General features: G+C 44.1%; 1 protein-coding gene across 3 annotated transcripts in view; it reads right to left on the reverse strand.

Moving 5' to 3' along the window:
- TPST2 (tyrosylprotein sulfotransferase 2) overlaps nucleotides 1–16442 on the reverse strand; it is a 63204-nt gene that overhangs the window by 35017 nt on the left and 11745 nt on the right. The window contains exon 2 of one of the 3 annotated variants that reach the window (XM_020996499.2): nucleotides 4619–4693. The exons of the other annotated variants lie outside the window; for them this stretch is intronic. The gene's annotated coding sequence lies outside the window, so the exon portion shown is untranslated. The remainder of the gene's footprint in view (nucleotides 1–4618; nucleotides 4694–16442) is intronic. 3 annotated transcript variants of the gene reach the window in all.

Raw genomic sequence — 16442 nt, forward strand, 5'->3', positions numbered from 1 at the left:
TGGTACATGGAAGAGCTTAATAAATGCTTGCTGCTTGCTTGATTCCTGACTTCAAGGCTTGTTCTGCTGACTATGGCTGACTGCCTCTTTAACAAGCATTTATTAAGCACCTACTATATGCCAGGCAGTGGCAGAAAGACACAAAAAAGAAAAAAAGTCTCTTTCCTTAAGAAGCCTGCAATATACTGGAATTATTCATACAAATACTACTGATATTCATTAGTACTAGAAACACAATCATCATTGTATTGGTTAACAAGCATTTATTAAGAGCCTTCTGTGTGGTGGACATGTATGAGAGGTTGAAAAGACAGAGCCTGCCCTCAGCAAGCTTGTGTTCTATCAGGAGAGATGGCATGTTTATGTATAAGCATACATAGAATCTATGCACATATATTCTATGTATGCGCCAGGCAGCTTTGGGAGGGAGGGCATTAGCTCACCATGAGTTAAAGGTCTTTGGTGGGTACTGATGGGGAGGAGGAGGAGGGGATTTACAGTGTTTCCAGAAGAAAGTGGGCCATCCCTAAGTAATGGTGAAAAAATTACCTGAGTTTGATGCAGAACAATATAGTGACTGCCTGGGAAAAGCCACCAGAAGGAGGCATCATTGCTCAGTGACGCCCTGGATGTGCCAGGGCTCCATCAGCAGTTCTGCTGCTTTGTCTTGTTGTGAGACCTTGGGCAAGGCCCCTCCCTAGGCCTCAGTTTCCTTCTCTGTAAAATGAGGGGCCCAACGGGTGGCAAAATATTCTAATGTTATTGTTGGTGGTGGTGAAGAGGAGGAAATAAAGTAGAAATCCATGGACTACGGAATGTCTAAACGGATGGTGGTATATGGAACAGCACGGGGCTTTAAAAAATGAGAAGCATGAAGAAAATGGAGATGCTTGATAGGATGTATGAACTGCTACAGGATGAAGGACGCAGAAGCAGAAAAGGCACATGCTAGAACAATACAGATAGAAAGACGCGTAAAACGAAAACTGGACACTGTGCCTCCCCTTTGACATTAGTTCCAGTTTACACTGTGTGTATCTACCTACCTGCTTTATCTCTGTCTGTCTGTCTATCTATCTATCTATCTATCTATCTATCTATCTATCTATCTAGTCCATCTGTCTATCTATTTATCCATCCTTTCATCTACCTACTCTATCTATTCTATCTATCCATCCTTCCATCTATCTACTCTATCCATCCATCTATCTATCTATCTATCTATCTATCTATCTATCTATCTATCTATCTATCTATCTATTCCATCTGTCTGTCTGTCTATCTAGTCATCCTTCCATCTATCTACTCTATCTGTCTACTATTATACTGGCTTCTTTCTCTACACACACACACAAGCACATACATACACACATACACACGCATGCACATTACATATACGTAGCTGTTTGCATGTTACCCCTCCCCCACTAGACTATGAACTCCTGGAGGACAAGAAGTATTTTTGCCTTCCCCTGTGTCCCCAGTGCTTAGCACAGTAACTGACACACAGTAGGCACTTAATAAATGCTAGTTGACTGACTGACTGTATACTTATAATTACCAAGCTTGGCTCTGGAGAAGAAATGAGAAGGTGTGTGTGGCTCCCTTCTGCATAGAGAAGGGAGATTCTGGGCACCGAACACCATTCTCTCACCAGGCTGACATATTGCTTAGCTCTGCCGACCTGTCCCCACCCTTTCTTCATTCTGTATTATAAGAAATGGGGTTAGCTCATTGAGTAGCGAGAAGGGACAGATACATTCAGAAATAAAGGTGATGTCACAACAAATGAATAAACATTTGAAAAATTAAATGGGGAGGTATGATTAGATGACTCCCTAAGTCCCCTTCTACCTCTAAGCTCCTGACTCTAGAGCCCAGGCAAATAAAAGCAATAGGGACCATGGTGGCGACTGAAAGGTATTTGCTTGATTGCCTCCAGGGGACTCAGACTTGTGAATTCTCTAGTATCCAGAGCTGGTCCTCCTTTGCAGCAGCAAGTTCCCTGGGCCCTGTGTAATGGAGTGAACATAATGGTGTAATCAGAGCGGCTGTTTACAGAATCCAGGCTATTTGTTGTGGAAGTGGTCCCCGCTGGGCAGCATGGAACACTCTTGGACTCCAAGACCCTTCACAAATAATAACCTCTTACATTTCCACTGGACTGACTGTTCCTGGCATCTTCCCATCCATTGTCTTACTCGATCCTCACCACGCCATCGGGCTAAGTAGAACAAGATTATGAAAAGCAGTCCTCGGATGGGAGAAAGAGCAATAGCTTCAACACAAGTGACCCAGGGGCAGGTCTCAGCTACTGCAATTAATAGCGGTACAGCCTGGGGAGAGTCACAGCCATCTGGGCCTTTGTACTTTCCCCTATGAAATAAGGATAACAGGGTTTTTTAATATAGCAGTGACATGATCAAAGGGGTGTATTAGGAAATTTTCTTGGGCAACTGTATGAAGGATGCTTACCCAGGAGAAGAGAAGATTGGTGGGGATGGGGCAGAATATCAGAGTTGGGAGGTTATCTGGTCCCACCCAGATCTGAACAATTCTCTCTGTAAGATACACAGTGAGACAAGAAAGGACTTGAGTCAGAGGTCCCAAATGAAAATCCTGCTTCTGATGCTTACTACCCATGTGACCTAGTACAAGTCAGGAGGAGGTTGGACCGGAATCTAGTCACTAGATGGTACCTGAGGTCTAGCCCAGAACCGTGGTCCTAGACTCTAAGTCATCTCAACGAATATGGGTGCTCCTGGGTAAATCACCTAACCTTTTGGGCCTCTACTGCCTCTTCTATAAAATGAGGAGGTTGGGCTGGATCAGAGGCTCTTAGCCCTTTCCATGCCATGGATTCCTTTGGCAATCTGGCAAAACCTCCCAGCATAAAAATTCACAAAAAAAAAATACATAAGATTATGAAGGAAAACAATATTTAAATATAGTCATCAATACATATACACATAGATACATATGTGTATACATAAACATATATATATTTCTTTTTAAAGTTTACAGAACTTGGGTTTAGAACCCCTGGCCTAGATGGTCCCTCTCACCTCTAAATCTATGATGATGATGATGATGATGATGATGATGATGATAATAGCTAGCACTTATCTTATGCTTTGAGGTTTACAAAAGCACTTTACACATGTTAACTCATTCGATCTTCACAACAACCCAGTGAAGTATGTGCTATTGTTATCTCCCTTTTACAGATGAGGAAAGTGAGGCTGAGAGAAGTTAAATGACTGGCTCAGAGTCACAAAGCTAGTAAGTATTTGAGGGAGGATTCAAACTTGGGTCTTCCTGACTATGAGTCCCGCACTCTATCCAATGTTCCACCTAGCTAAGTCATTATACCTTCCGGGGTCTTAGCTTCCCCATTTGTAAAATGGAGGGGGTGGTCACTTATGGCCTCTCAGGTCCCTTCCAGCTCAGGATTTATGATCCTATTATCCACAACAAGTGTTCAGCCAGCCTCTTCTTAATGGACTCCAGTGAACTGGAACTCAACCACTTTCAGAGTTTGTTAATTGTTTACAAGTCCCTGGAGGTCAGTCACCTGGAACAAGGATTTCTCTTGTTCTGCTTGGCTGAAAAAAGCAAAACTAGGGGCAATGGGGCGGGGGGAACAACAGGGGTTCAGAGAGGCAGATTTAGGCTTACCATAAAGAATTGTTTCCAAACAATTACACCTGGCAAAACTAACCAATTAAGTCAACAAGACTGACACTGTAATTGAAATGGATGAATGTCAACAAAAATATTACAGTGATCAGATTAAGAGACAAGAAATAGATGACTTAAATAAACTAATCTCAGAAAAAGAAAACAAAAAAAGCCATAAATCAATTCCCAAACAATTACACCCAACAACAGAATAAGTCATCACAGGAGACAGTGAGTTCCCCCTATGTGGAGGTCTTCAGACAAAGGCTGGATGTCCACTGTTAGCAGAGAGGCTTGTTCAGATGTGAGTTGGATGGCCACGGAAAGCCCTTCCAAGTCTGGGGTTCTTGGATTTCATAGTTGTACTATCTATCTCAAATCAAAATGTCACCGAACAGTGAGCTGTTAGTAGCATCTATAAGACCGGTATAAGAAAAGTCATTTTACCTCGTTAAGCTCTGCTTTCTCATCTGTAAAATGGGGACAACAGTTCCTGCAGAGTGATCTCACAGGACTGCTGTGTGGCACTTTGGTGTTTGTGAAAAGAGTACTCGATTTGGAAGTGGAAGTCCTGGGTTCAAATCCCAGCTCTGGCATGTGTTTGCTGTGTGATCTTGAGGAAATCACTTCCCCCTCACTGGGCTTCAAGAGTCTCCTTGATAAAAATGAAGAGGCTGGGCTAGATGGACTTGAGAGCCCTTCCCCTCTATATCTAATTATCCCATTCAATGAGATAACAAACACAGAAGGGCTTGGCATTGCACCGGATGTTGAACTATCATACTCGTTAGACAGATGAGGAAGACAGAAGCTTGGGGAGTCAGTATCCCTTGGGGCTCAGAAATGGTCCCCTGACCTTGTGCAGTACTTTGAACCCTTATAGGCTTATCTCATTCTACTCTACAGTGGAGACATTAGACAGGAACACTGGACTGACCTGAGAGATCAGCTGGGTCAGAGGTGTGTGTCCAATATGGGCAGCATGGGCAGAATGGACCAAGTCTTGTTCAAACTACATTAAAATATAAGTGGGAAACATTTAACAAAATAAACAAAAACATGGATAACATTACATTTTAAAATTAAGTCAATATGCCACTCATAGGGATCTTTATGTATCAATCTGAGGACCCTATTTCTATTTGAGTTTGATACCACTGACCTGGTCCAACTCCCTCATTTTATAGATCAAGAAACTGAGGCTCAGAAAGGGTTAGAAACAAATTTAGGGTTAAAGTTATGCTTAAGGATAGGATTAGGGTGATTTGCCCAAGGTCACACAGCTAAGAAATACTGAAGGCAGAATTTGAACCCAGGTCTCCCTGACTCTAAAGCCTACACCCATCTGCTGTACCCCGAAGTATGCTATTGCTTATGAGGGACAGCTGAGTTATATCAGCTATACTTGCCTCCCCAGAGTGACCAATATGACAAGTTAATGACAAAAGCTGACATAGACATAGAGCTTTAAGACTGTATACCATCAGTCAATCAACTTTATTAAGCACATATTATTTGCCAGGACCTGTGCTAGGGAAGTAATCTCTATTTTCAAGTTCTAATCTTCTAGGCTTGACGGGTATTGTTATCCCTTTTTATAGGAGAGGAACCTAAGGTTTATAAAGGTACTTCACTGTTTATAGAGTACTTTTCCCACAACACATCTGTAAGGAAGGTATGTACTAGGATTCTTCTTTTTTGAAAAGGGGAGATGGAAACTGAGGGGGGAGGCATAGCTAGCTCCAACAAGGTCCCCACACCCCTCAGAAGCAAAGCATCACAGAACCTTAGAGCTGAGAGTAGGGAGATGTCTTTGAGACAGATCAGTTTGTCTAAGGGTCACAGGGCCAGGAAGTATCACAAACAGGATCTGAACTCAGAGTTCTACTGACTTCAAGTCTGATACTTTTTATTTAAAAATTTTTTTCTGTTTTTTTTTTTTGGTGAGGCAATTGGGGTTAAGTGACTTGTCCAGGGTCACACAACTAGTAAGTGAAAATATTTATAGCAGCTTTTATTTTGGGGGGGGGTTGAGGCAATTGGGGTTACATGACTTGCCCAGGGTCACACAGCTAGTGAGTGATATGATATGTGTCTGAAATCGGATTTGAACTCAGGTCCTCCAGACTCCAGGGCTGATGCTCTATCCACTGCGCCACCTAGCTGCCCCCCAAGTCTGACACTCTTTCCACTTCACCATACTAATTCCCCTTTGCATGAACTCGGGAGCATGGCAGAGTAGGAGCTTTGAGATCCAAAGTCATTTTCAGACCTAGTCAGGACTAAATATGTCCAGATATGGCTCTGGGTCCCACGGCCCAAGACATGAAGAGCACAGTATGGGAACAATAGACAGGTGTGCAAAAAGAGTAAGACTCTGGGATTAATCACTCTTCAGGGAGAAAGAGATTCTACTGCAGAGGTGCTCCATTAGACCGCAAGCCAGAGAAAGCAATAATCTTGGTACTTGCCCCAGGTTATTAGCATAATTCTCTATACTAGTGCATCTAGACTTGTGATTCCACCCATGTGGAGAGCTCTTGTCATGGAAATGCCTTTCACCAATGCAGATCTCCAAATTCTCTGCAACTTATGGCATCCCAGAGACTTGTCTAGAGCACTGAGGGGAGTTGACTTGCCCAGGGTCATACGGTGTCAGACGCAGGGTTTGAACCCAGGTTTTCACAAGTTCAAGGCTAGATCTCTAACTAGTATGTCAAGGTATGTTTTGCTCTGTGTTTAAAAGATATTAAATAAGGGGCTGATAAATTGCTGAAAGCGCTTAGCACAGTGCTTGGCACACAGCAGGTGCTTAATATCTGTTGACTGACTGATTATTGAAAAGCTACCCAAACCTAGTTCTTCAGATTCCAAACCCACTGCCACTTCCAAAGCCCACTCCCTTTGCCACTGGACTGTTCTCCCCCAGGTAATCTCTCGCCCCATGTGAAGTCTGTCTGGTCTCTTAGTGCTGTGATGTTTAAAGAAATTAAGGAAATGTCCAGTGCTCTAAAAACCCCAAAGGCTGTATCCCTGTCAGTGTTGTAAACATAGGATGAGCTGTTTCGGCCAAGCTGACAACTTTTTAGGAATGGTGTGGAATAATATGATGGATAAACAGCCCCCTGGGAATCAGGAAGGACCTTAATCCTAGCTCTGCCATTAATAAGCAAAGCCTGACTGTGGGGAAGGCGTGGCTCCTCTACACGTCTCAGTTTTCCCAAATGTAAAATTAGAGAGTTGGGCAAGTTCGTTTTCTTCCTAGAACATTCCATGTTCCAAGGCCCCTCTGAGCTACAATAAATTCTCTTTCTCAAGGTTCTTTACAGCTCTGACATTCTACGCTATGGGACCATTTCCCCTTTCTCCTCTAATAGTCCAGATTTCTGCCTTTGCCATTAGGTGACAAATTCTCTGTGGGTGGAAGGACAACCCCACAGTCTCAATAATCACTAAGGTTTTGCTAAAGTTGTAGGTAGGTGATCACTGGACAAATCTATCATCTATCTACTTTTTCTCTGTCTCTCCCTTCCTTCCTCCTCCCTTCCTCACTACCCCCCCCCCCATCAAACGACCAGTCAAGCCTTACTTCTCTTTGTAAAGTGACAGGAACTTTAAAAAGGAGGCAGATTATTGTGTAATTTATAGTTTCATGATGATTTTGTAGATTTTTTTATAGCTATTATTTTCTCCACTTATTTGCATCACTATTTGTGATCAAGGGGCTCCTGCTTCTCTCATCAATAGGTTCCTGTTCTACTTGCAATAAGAGGAAGCAATTAGAAAGAATGCAGCAAACACAGTAATGAGGGGGAAAAATGGCTTGAATTTAGATCTAGAATTACAGTTCACCAGAGCTGGAAAGGGCCTTAGAACAGAGAATGTCAGAGTTGGGAAGGACCTGAAAACAGGGAATGTCAGAGCTGGAAAGGGTCTTAGAATGGAGAATATCAGAATTGGGAGGGGAACAGGCAATGTCAGAACTTAGAGGGGCTTTAGAACACAGAGCTTAGAACATTCAATCTAGAAGAGAATTTAGAACATAGAATGTTTGAATTTAAAATATCAGAGATATAGTGGACCCTGGAATACGAATCAGAGAATGCCAGTCCTGGAAAGGACCTTTAAATATCCAGTACTGAATGCTCAAGCTTGAAGAAACCTTAGAACCTAGGACACAAAATCTAGAAAAGACTTTCAAATAAAAAATGTCCAAACATAGCATGCCAAAGCTGGAAGAAACTGGGAATATTCAACACAGTAGAAGGGATCTTAGGATGCTAGAATATAGAACACAGAATGTTTAAGTCCAAAGGGGCTTAGAAGATTCCAAGAATATTTGGATGCAGAAGAGTAGAATGAGAAAGGATTTTAGGAGATGGAATGGAGCTGGAAGGAAGCTTAAAGATTATCTAGTCAGACAAAGGAAATGAAGGCCCATTGAAGGGCAGTGACTCACCCCAGAACATGAAGCAGTCCAAGACCCACCAGGGATCCGGAGCTCTGACTGTCACAGAGACTCTGCAGTCAGCCTCCCTAGATAGACAGCCTCTCCCAAGGGCTCACTCGCTGTCCCTCCAGCCTACCCTTGCAGTTCTCTCTGCACTCTAAGAAATAACCACAAAAGTACAGTTTCTACTTTCCACCTACATCCAGTCTGCCATTAGGGCTGGAGATTATTAACTAACTGTCCAGCCAACGTGGGCTTCAGACCATCCCACGCTGTACTCAAAACTCAAGGCCAGGAGAGCGTGTCTAGCCCAATTCCCTCATTTCACAGACAGGAAAACTAAGATACAGAGAGGGCAAGTTCTTAGAAGTCATGGAGCTAGTCATTGTCAGGGGCTCAAATCCAGATGGAGCAAATCCAGTGCTCAGCACATAAGCAGATACTTAATAAATGTTGTTGACTTGACCTAAATCTCCTAAGCCTCAGTTTACCCCCTCTGTAAAATGAGGGGGTTGGTTGAGACGCCCAGATTCCTCTTAGATCTAGATCTACGAGCCTACAGCTTGGGTTCTTTCCACCAAACTACATTACCCCCCCATCCTCCAAGCATAGGAAGCACTGGAATCTGTGTCCAGTGCTCCACAGACGCCAGCCAAAACAACTTAGAATGTCACAGGATCTTAGAATTGGAAGCTACCTGAGAAATCATATCCACACGCTCTAATGTCACTGTGATCTCACCAGTATGGGCATTCTGTCCAATGATCTACCCTGCAACCCATCCAGGCCTACTCATTCTATAGGACTCTTGTACGTGTCCTTCCACACACTCACCATAGGAGGCCCATCCAGGCTAGTGAATACAGTGCTGCACTTGGAGTCAGGAAGATCCGGGTTCAGATCCCACCACTAACATTTACATTGCAAACGTGGGTAAACCACTTCCCTTCTACGAGTCTTTGAATAAATATTTATTAAACATCTACTCTATGCTAGCCATTGCGCTAAGCGCTGGGGATACAAACAAAGGCAAAAGGCAGTCTCTGCCCTCAGGGAGCTCACAGTCTAATGGAATCAGCATGCAAAAAACTATGTACAGAGAAGCTACAGACAGGATAAATAGAAAATAATCAACAGAGCGAAGGCTCTAGCATTAAGACGGATCTGGAAAGACTTCCGGTATTCCCTAAGTACCCGTTTGCTGATTCATAAAATGGGAATAAACCATTTTTATTATCTACCATACAGGAGTGGTGGTTGTGAGAGATGTTCTTAGTAAACCTGTAATTGATAGAGAAATTGACTTCAGGTCAATTACTATAATCAATCAATATGAATTTTTAAAATGCCTGCAGGGTGCCTAGTATTAGGCTATGCCCTGGGGATACAGACAAAAGTGAACTGGTCCCTGCCCTCAAGAAACTCATATTCTATCAGAGGAGGGGAACACATACAAATTTTTGTAAATACAAAATAGATACAAAGTGATTTGTGGTGGAATGGAGCCATCAGTAGCAGGAGAGGGCTTAGGGGGCAGCAGGAATCAGGAATGGTCTCATGGAGGAGGCAGCACCTTAGCTGAACTCTTAAGGAAAGTAGGGATTCTAATTTGGCACTTAGCTGACTCTGCAGATAAAACACCGGGCTTGGAGTCCAAAAGACCTGAGTTCAAATCCAGCCTCAGACACTTACTGGCTGTGTGACCCTGGGCAAGTCACTTAACCTGTTTCCTCATCTGTAAAAAGAAGACAAATAATAGCGCCTAACCTTCCAGGGCTGTTGGGAGAATCAAATGAGAGGGCAGCTAGGTGGCACAGTGGATAGAGCACCGGCCCTGGATTCAGGAATACTTGGGTTCAAATCCGGCCACATACACATAACACTTACTAGCTGTGAGACCCTGGGCAAGTCACTTAATCCCACTGCCTAGCCAAAAAAAAGAAAGTGAGAATCAAATGAGAGAATAATTGTAAAGTGCCTGGCACATGGTAAACGCTATATGAATGTGGGCTATTATTGCTTCTATTATTGGTATTATCATTCTAAGATCAAGAGCTGAGGAGGAAGTGTATTCCAGACATGGGGAACAGCTCATGCAAAGACAAAGAGGTGGAAAATGAAGAGTGTCATACATGAAGAAAAACACAGCAATGGGTGATCACAGGGCGATGACTTACCCAAGGAAGTATCTCAGCTAGTAAGGGGCTCAAAACTGTTCTCCTGAATCTCAATCCAGGGCTCCTTTCACTCTGCCATGCTACCATATCCCAACCTCTCCAATTAAAGGATGGAACTTTTGACTAGGGGAGACCCCCTTAATGCCCCCCATACCTCTATCAGTTTACAGATCAAAGAAAGCCAGGGATCTGGGGCTCCTCTAAGCTAAAGTTCTTATCTGAAATGAAGAAACAGCTGATGCTCACTACCTGTGTGATCTTGAGTAATTTACTTAACTTTTCCTGGACCTCCGTTTCCTCATCTGGAAAAGTTTGGGATTAGGTCAGATGATCTCAAAGTTCTAGATTTAGCTCCAATGATCCAGAACTCCCATATAACCTCACCTCCTACCTCCAAGAGGAATATAAGAAGCTGTCTGCCAAGAGAGCCGGAGGGTCTTACATCCCCACACCCCTGTGTACACTCTGGTGCTGGTCAGGTGGGAGATGGGTGAGGAAACACCTTGGGAACCCATGCGAAGGGCATGATGCTTCCATCTCTGATTCTGTGCCACAGCAGCTTTGATGCCAGGTTATTTCTAGTTGAGGATGTAACATCTGTGCTGCTGCCAAGATCCACAAACTGGGTTTTTCAGAATTAACATTCAGTCAGATGCTTTTGGCTACCAAACACACTTCAACACCTGACCCCAGCAGCAGAAGGGAGAAGGAGGCTGTCACTGGTCGGTAAAATGCATCACCCTGAAGGGAAAAACCGGCCCCTAGAGTTTCTTCCTCAATTCCACCAATAAGACAAAACTCAGCGGAGTGAGGACCAAGGACTCATGGAATGTGACAGCTGGAAGGGGCCTTAGAACACGGAATGTGAGAGCCTCAAGGGTCCTCAGATCATGGAATGTCTCTACCTCTTCTATCTCTCCCTTTCTTGGGAGTTCTCTTGTCCCTCCAAACATTGCTGTTGTCACCTTCATTCTTTCAGGTACCCAGGTTAACAGTCTTGAGTCACCCTTGACTTTTCCCTCCCCCATAAAGCTGCCAAATGGACATTCCTAAAACACAGATCTGACTATGTCAGTGAAGTACTCAACAATTTTCATGGGCTCACTATTGCCTCTAGGATAAAATACAAAACCCCTAGCTTGGCACAGAAAGATTGCCAGAATCTCTGGTGTGCATGCAATCTTTAGTTCTGTCTGTTTAAATCCCTCAATTGCCTTCAAGCATACAAGAGGCCTTTCCCAATCCCCCATTATTAGTGCTGTCACTTGACCGAAATTATATTTCATCCACTTATCTGTACGCCTGCTACCTCCCCCAGTAGACTGTTTCTTATGATTATAGACTGTTTCAAATTTTGTCTTTGTATTCCTAGCAAAGTACCTGGCATACAGTAGGCCATTCATAAGTGGTTTTTTACCTGAACCAGCCTTAGAGAAGATCACATAAGAACCACCTAATTTTTACCAGCTGTGTGACCCTAAGCAAGTCACTTAAGCCAATTGCCTCACCAGAACAAACAAACAAACAAAAAACCACCTAATTTTTCAAAGGAAGAAACAGTAGTAATCAGCAGCAGTCAGGATTCAAATCCAGGCCCTCCATCTCACTGCTCAGAGCCTCAGTTTCCAGGCATGTAGAGTAGGACAGTAATACTTGTACGGTACCAGCTCACAGGGAAGTTGTGAGAAAAGTGGGTTGTAAAACTTTTATTATGATAAAGGTTTTTGTTTCCTAGACAACTTTGCCAGCCTAGTACAGCCTAAGGACTCCTCCAAATAATAACTTGTTTCTCAATTCAAAATGGAAAGAAATGTTTAATTTCAGTTATAGGTTAGTGAAAATAAAGATGCGATTCCCTCCAGTTCATGGACAGACTGAAATCAGTCTATGGCAGGGGGATACAGGATTGAGATTTCAAGTTAACAGTCCCTACTACAGAGGTATTAGAAGGGGAGGGAGAGAATAAGCATTTACATAACAAATAAGCATCTACTATGTGCCAGGCACTGCATTAAATACTTTTTACAAACATTATATCATTTGATCTTCACAGCAACCCAACAAGGTAGGTGACATTATCCACATTTTACAGTTGAGAAAACAGAGGCAGAGGTTAACTGACTTGTCCATGGTCACACAGCTAGTAAGTGTATGTGGCTAGGGTCTTCCTGAGTCTGAAGAGGGTTGGCATGCTAACATGGTTTAGGGGTGCTAGGACCCTGAGAATGCCAAAGCAGAATTGCCTGGAATGAATTCACACACTCAAGCCATCTTTCAGTCAAATGGCAGTTTGTTGTAATAGCAATGGTAGGGGACAAAGCTCCTTCAGGAAAATTGCAACTTAATGGGGGTGAATCTTAAGCTATATAGAAATGCCGCAGGGAAAGCAATGTTAAGGATGCTAATTATATAATGCAAGGGCTCCAGGTGTTTTTGAGAGCTATGGATGGGAAAATTTGAGAAGCCTGCAGAGATAACTTTGTTGATACCAGACATTGAGGGAGTTATCAGAGGCATGGACCTTGGGGATCTGGCACCAATAGAGTCCTTGGGCCAGCCAGGGACAAAAACCGTTGGGCCAGGCAGCCCTGTGTCTGTTCTGATAAGAGAATGCGTTCTGCAACAAGAGAAAATTTTCTCACAGGGCAGGGGCCTACTGAGAAATTGGGAGGCTCCCAGAGACATGATCTTAGGGCTGGGGCCTGAGCACCCCATCAATTCCAGTGCTCTATCCACTGAGCCCACCTAGCTACCTCAGAATGCCTTACAATATAAGTGTCCTTTAGTGAAAGGGTGGAGGAAGGCGCTGAGAGAAGGGGAAGTTGAAGAAGGATGATGGGAAGGAGGAAAGAAGGGAAGGAGGGAAGGAAGCCGGAAAAGTGAGAGAGAAGGGGGAAGCAAAGGGAATAAGCATTTATTAAATGCCTACTATGTTGGAGACAAAATTTACATGGCCCTTAGAACAGAGGATATCAGAGCTGGAAGGGCCCTTACAGCAGGGGATGTCAGAGCTTGGAGGGGCCTTAGAACACAGAATGTCAAATTAAGCACTTTACAATATTATATCATTTAAGATAGAAAAGAAACGGGGAAGGAGAGATAGTTTAGATCCTCTAGGTCCTCAAGTGCGGCCTTTAGACTGAATTCAAACTTCACAGAGCAAATCCTTTTACTTTAGACAGTTTAAATGGCTCAAATACTGTTTAGATCGCACAGTTCTGAACCAGAACATTGTACACAGTTAACAGCAATATTGTTTGATAAAGAACCGGGAATGACTTAGCTCTTCTCAGCAATACAATGATAGGAGACAATCCCAAAGGACTAATGATGAAGCACACTACCACCTCTAGAGAAAGAACTGGTATTGACTGAATGTAGACTGAAGCAGGCTGTTTTTCACTTTTTCTTTCTTTCTTTTTTTCTTTTATTCGAGTCTTGAACAAAATGACTAATATGGAAATGTTTTATATGATTGCAGATGTATAACCTATTGCTTACTGTCTCACGAAGGGGGGAAGGGGGAAGGATAGAATTTGGAACTCAAAATGTTAAATAAAAATGTTTAAAAATTGAAAAAAAACCTGCACTGTTCTGCTGTCAAGACTATGGGAAGGGAGAAGAGGAGACAACCAGGGAAATTCAGGCAATATAAAAATAAAAGTCATTCATAAAATTTTATTTTAAAAACCCAGGCTGGCAATATTGTCTCCTCTGGTCCTCACAACAGTATGTGAGGTAGGTGCTTACAGGTATTGCTACGAGAGTATTTGCAGGGGTGGGCACTGAGCCACAGAGCAGTCAGCCAAACGCCTGGCCTAAAGTTACCATTTCTATAGACTCCCCTGGGAAGGCTGTTTGGGTAGAAAGGTCTCCATGCCCAGCACAGCTTGGGGTTAGTTAGCACCTGTTGTCTTCACTGGAGGCTTGGCTCCGGGGAGATCTGCTAGGGAATCCGGGGAATCAGTGCCTCTGGGACACAGGCCTTGGGCCTTCTCAGGAAAGGTCTAATCCATGAGGGACCTGGGATAGGCCTCGTTCCAGGTCAGCCAGCATTGGGAAAAGGAGCATAAAAAAGCTTCAACAAGGCTGCCTTAGTATGTTCCCTTGGCGAGCCCAGGCTGAGGCAGGAAAGCAGTAGCCTCTGGCTTTGTCAACGTTGCCTCTCCAGCGCCTGACAAAGGGATTTGTACATAGTAGGTGCTCAAGAAAGATTTGATTAAATTCCAAGGATATTTAATAATAAAACGACTTTATTTCATCAACCAATAAGAAAAAAATTGAAATCACAGAATATGAGAACAGCAGGAAGGGGAGAAGAACAGATCTTAAAACATATTCTCCAGAATGTTAGAGCTTCCAGCACCCTTGGAACACAGAAAGAACTGGGAGGTCGGTACCTTTGAACAGGGGATGTCAGAGCTAGAAAGGGCCTTAGAATAGGGCATGTCAGAGCTGGGAGGGGGCTTAGAACAGGGGATGTCAAAACTGAAGGGGCTGTATAGATCCTCTAATCTAATCCCTTCCACAATCAAGACCAAGGACACCACGGAGGCCCATAAAAAGAAGGGGCAGTTGTAGATAAGAACGCATGTTAAGGAAACTAAAACTTCCTGACTTCTGGGGTTCTTCGCATGATACTATATTTGGTGGTGAGGGAGGAAGTCATTGTAACTGAGAGAAAGTAAGAGGCTGCCAGTCCAGCAGGCTTCTTGGGGTCACTGTGTTCCACAGTGGGCAGGGGCTGGAGGTCACCACCAGTAACAACTAATTGAGGAAGCTGGCTACAAAAGGCCTCTCCAATCCCTGCTCTGGCCGCCTGATGCCTGGGCTTATGGTCTGGCTTGTGACAAAATGGACTTGGCAGCAGCAGCGACAGCAGAGCGGGGGGCTGGCTGATGGCCTACCTTCTCTAGTCACCCACCCCAGCTCCGGTCACGTTAGATGCCGGCCTCTTAGTGGGCCCCAGTGTAGCCACAGTCTCCCCAGAGCTCTGAGGAGAGCCCAAGAGGAAAATGTGAGCTTATCAAGAGGGCTCCAGGCCTGGGAAGGGGCAGGCCCTGAGAGAGACATTTCTGGGTGAATCACTCCCTTGCCACATGAGGAACCAGCGGGCCCAGGGTCAGGCAGGAAACCAGTGGCCTCTGCCTTTATCAACCACCCTGGGAGCAGTCAAGGGTCTCTAGAAAGCAGTCTCAGCATGGAGGGAGGCTTCTCCAGCCATGGCAGAAGGAAGGGGGTGGAGATAAGGAAATTAACTGTTCCAAATGCCAGCACCCCAATGCACACAGTGCCCAGGCCCTCCCTCCCCGGACTCCAGTGAACCACCCATTAGCTCAGATCCCAAATGATGAGACTCACTCCAACCATGTTGAACATTTATTAAACACCTATTGTATACAGAGTCCTGGACCAGATACAGCCAATGAGGTGGGTAATGGAGATCACGACCCCCCTAAGCTGTAGCAAATAACCTGGAGAACAGAGGTTCACAGAAGCGTAGATCAACTGGAAGGGACCTCCGAGCAACCTAATCCAAGCCCTTCATTTTACAAAGGTGGAAACTGAAGCTGAGACATAAGTAACTTACCCACACTCCCACAGGGCAGATAACAGCATCAGAGATCTAAAGTGGAAAGGGATCCCAGGATCCATCTGGACCAACAAGCCATTTTCCAAGCTATCTTATCTATTTATTCATCCATACACACAACATTCAATCATTCAATCTCCCACCTCCATACACTTGCACAGAGAGTTCCCATGCCTGGCATGCATGTTCTCCTTCCTCCTCTCTGCATCTTAGAATCCCTAGCTCCCTTCAAGGCTCAGCCCGTGTGCCACCTCCTCCCTAAGGTCTTTCCTGATCCCCTTATCACCAACCCCCAAATAATCAAGAATATAGTTCTCTGCTCACATATCTTCTTCACATCAATCCCTCCAAGACAAAGTAAGTTCTTTGAGTTCAGGGTCTTTTTTTCCCTTTCTGTTGCTATACTTCCAGAGCCTGATACAGTGCCGGGCATTTGAGAGGTAGCTTGATGTATGGAATAAAATGCTGGGCTGGGAATCATAGAGAACCTGGGTGGCCTCGCTCTGAGGCTCACTTGCTATATGACACTAGGCAAATCACC

The sequence above is a fragment of the Phascolarctos cinereus genome, unplaced genomic scaffold (assembly GCF_003287225.1).
Source record: "Phascolarctos cinereus isolate Bilbo 61053 unplaced genomic scaffold, phaCin_HiC Scaffold_4;HRSCAF=312, whole genome shotgun sequence".
Classification (NCBI taxonomy): Eukaryota; Metazoa; Chordata; class Mammalia; order Diprotodontia; family Phascolarctidae; genus Phascolarctos; species Phascolarctos cinereus.